The 3737-nt window shown below is 35.1% G+C and overlaps 1 non-coding gene across 1 annotated transcript; it reads right to left on the bottom strand.

Moving 5' to 3' along the window:
- Window positions 1-2120: 2120 nt before the first annotated feature.
- LOC148567525 (small nucleolar RNA R71) lies at window positions 2121-2228 on the bottom strand. The gene has a single exon (XR_015881808.1). It is a non-coding gene; the product is annotated as a small nucleolar RNA R71 (small nucleolar RNA).
- Between the last annotated feature and the right edge of the window lie 1509 nt (window positions 2229-3737).

Consider the following 3737-nt stretch of genomic DNA (forward strand, 5'->3'; position numbering starts at 1 on the left):
TGGCCATGTCTAGTGTTTTGGACTAGAGCTTTCATTGAAAGCTTGGCTGGCTAGTAAGCCATGTCTAATTCCTGGACTGAAGCTTTAGACTAAGAATGCTAGATTCCTGGAATTCATATTAAAAATTTTAGAATCCTTATTTTTGTTTTTCAATTAATTTTCAAAAAAAATATTCAAAAAAATTAGAAAATCATAAAAATCAAAAATATTTTTATGTTTCTTGTTTGAGTCTTGAGTCATGTTATAAGTTTGGTGTCAATTGCATGTGCATCTTGCATTTTTCGAAAATATCATGCATTCATGGTGTTCTTCATGATCTTCAAGTTGTTCTTGGTAAGTCTTCTTGTTTGATCTTGATGATTTTATGTTTTGTGTCTTTTCATGTTTTTCATATGCATTCTTGAATTCTTAGTGTCTAAGCATTAAAGAATTCTAAGTTTGGTGTCTTGCATGTTTTCTTTGCATTAAAAATTTTTCAAAAATATGTTCTTGATGTTCATCATGATCTTCATAGTGTTCTTGGTGTTCATCTTGACATTCATATCATTCATGCATGCATTCATTGTTTTGATTCAAAATTTTCATGCATTGAGTTTTTTTGCTATTTTTCTCTCTCATCATAAAAAAAATTCAAAAATCAAAAAAATATCTTTCCCTTTTTCTCTCATCAAATTCGAAAATTTGGATTGACTTTTTCAAAAATTTTTGAAATCAAATTGTTTCTTATGAGTCAAATCAAATTTTCAATTTGAAAATCTTATCTTTTTCAAAATCTTTTTCAAAAATCAAATCTTTTTCAAAATTCTTAGTTATTTTCGAAAATTCCAAAAATATTTTTCAAAAATCTTTTTCTTATTTTTATACCAAATTTTCGAAAATAACATAATCAATTAATGTTTTGATTCAAAAATTTGAAGTTTGTTACTTGCTTGTTAAGAAAGATTCAAACTTTAAGTTCTAGAATCATATCTTGTGATTTCTTATGAATCAAGTCATTAATTGAGATTTTAAAAATCAAATCTTTTTCAAAAAACTAATTTCTATCATATCTTTTTAAAAATATCTTCTTACCTTATCTTTTTCAAAAATATCTTTTCAAAATATCTTTTCTAACTTCCTAACTTCTTATCTTTTCAAAATTTGTTTCAACTAACTAACTAACTTTTTGTTTCTTAAACTTTTTCAAAACTACCTAACTAACTCTTTCTCTCTAATTTTCGAAAATATCTTCCCTCTTTTTCAAAATTTCTTTTTAATTAACTAATTATTTTTATTTTTTATTTTTTATTTCAAAAAAAAAAAAATTTTTCGAAAATTACTAACATTTTTCAAAAACCATTTTCGAAAATCACTAACTCTTTTTCAAAAATATTTTCGAAAATTCTCCCTCTCCCATCTCATTCTATTTATTCATTCATATCCTAACATCTCATCTCACATATCTAGCCTCCTCACAGTTGTGTTTCCTCCATCATATTACATTCTTTGTCTCCCCCTCTTCTCCTACTCACACAGGGATCCCTATACTGTGGTATAAAGGATCTCTGTTATTATTATTATTTTGCTGTGCCTTCTTCTTTGTCATATGAGCAGGAGCAAGGATAAGAACATTCTTGTGGAAGCAGATCCAGAACCTGAAAGGACTCTGAAGAAAAAAATTAAGAGAAGCTAAAATACAACAATCTAGAGATAACCTTTCAGAAATTTTCGAACAGGCAGAGGAGATAGCAGCCGAAAATAATAATAATGTAAGGAAGATGCTTGGTGAATTTACTGCACCTAATTCCAATCTACATGGAAGAAGCATCTCCATTCCTGCCATTGGAGCAAACAACTTTGAGCTGAAACCTCAATTAGTTTCTCTGATGCAGCAGAACTGCAAGTTTCATGGACTTCCATCTGAAGATCCTTTTCAGTTCTTAACTGAATTCTTGCAGATATGTGATACTGTTAAGACTAATGGAGTAGATCCTGAAGTCTACAGGCTCATGCTTTTCCCTTTTGTTGTAAGAGACAGAGCTAGATTATGGTTGGATTCTCAACCCAAAGACAGCCTGAACTCTTGGGATAAGCTGGTCATGGCTTTCTTAGCCATGTACTTTCCTCCTCAAAAGCTGAGCAAGCTTAGAGCTGATGTTCAAACCTTCAGACAGAAAGAAGGTGAATCCCTCTATGAAGCTTGGGAAAGATACAAACAGTTGACCAAAAAGTGTCCTTCTGACATGCTTTCAGAATGGACCATCTTGGATATATTCTATGATGGTTTATCCGAGCTATCAAAGATGTCACTGGACACTTCTGCAGGAGGATCCATTCACCTAAAGAAAACGCCTGCAGAAGCTCAAGAACTCATTGACATGGTTGCTAATAACCAGTTCATGTACACTTCTGAAAGGAATCCTGTGAGTAATGGGACGCCTATAAAGAAGGGAGTTCTTGAGGTTGATACTCTGAATGCCATATTGGCTCAGAATAAAATATTGACTCAGCAAGTCAATATGATCTCTCAGAGTCTGCATGGAATGCAAGCTGCATCCAACAGTACTCAAGAGGCATCTTCTGAAGAAGAAGCTTATGATCCTGAGAACCCTGCAATAGCAGAGGTAAATTACTTAGGTGAACCTTATGGAAACACCTATAACTCAACATGGAGAAATCATCCAAATTTCTCATGGAAGGATCAAAAGCCCCAACAAGGCTTTAATAATGGTGGAAGAAACAGGTTTAGCAATAGCAAGCCTTTTCCATTATCAACTCAGCAACAGACAGAGAACTCTGAACAAAATGCTTCTAATTTAGCAAATCTAGTCTCTGATCTATCTAAGGCCACTGTAAGTTTCATGAATGAAACAAGGTCTTCCATTAGAAATCTGGAAGCACAAGTGGGCCAGCTGAGTAAAAGGATCACTGAAATCCCTCCTAGTACTCTCCCAAGCAATACAGAAGAGAATCCAAAAGGAGAGTGCAAGGCCATTGACATAAGCGCCATGGCCGAACCTGTGAGGAGAGGAGAGGACATGAATCCCAAGGAGGAAGACCTCTTGGGACGTCCTGTGGTTAATAAGGAGCTTCCCTCTGAGGAACCAAAGGACTCTGGGGCTCATCTAGAGACCATAGAGATCCCATTGAACCTCCTTATGCCCTTCATGAGCTCTGATGAGTATTCCTCTTCTGAAGAGAATGAGGATGTTACTAAAGAGCAAACTTCCAAGTTTCTTGGTGCAATCATGAAGCTGAATGCCAAATTATTTGGCATTGATACTTGGGAAGTTGAATCTCCCTTGTTCATCAATGAACTAAGTGATCTGGATCAACTGACATTGCCTCAGAAGAGACAGGATCCTGAAAAGTTCATAATATCCTGTACCATAGGCACCATGATCTTTAAGGCTCTGTGTGACCTTGGTTCAGGAATAAACCTCATGCCCCTCTCTGTAATAGAGAAACTGGGAATCTATGAGGTGCAAGCTGCTAAAATCTCCTTAGAGATGGCAGACAGCTCAAGAAAATAGGCTTATGGACAGGTAGAGGACGTGTTAGTAAAGGTTGAGGGCCTTTACATCCCTACTGATTTCATAGTCTTGGATACTGGAAAGGAAGAGGATGAATCCATCATCCTAGGAAGACCTTTCCTAGCCACAGCAAGAGCTGTGATTGATGTGGACAGAGGAGAACTAGTCCTTCAATTGAATGAGGACAACCTTGTGTTTACAACTCAAGGATCTCTCTCTGCAACC

Source organism: Arachis ipaensis, chromosome B4 (genome assembly GCF_059453495.1).
Source record: "Arachis ipaensis isolate K30076 ecotype BB chromosome B4, ASM5945349v1, whole genome shotgun sequence".
Taxonomy (NCBI): Eukaryota; Viridiplantae; Streptophyta; class Magnoliopsida; order Fabales; family Fabaceae; genus Arachis; species Arachis ipaensis.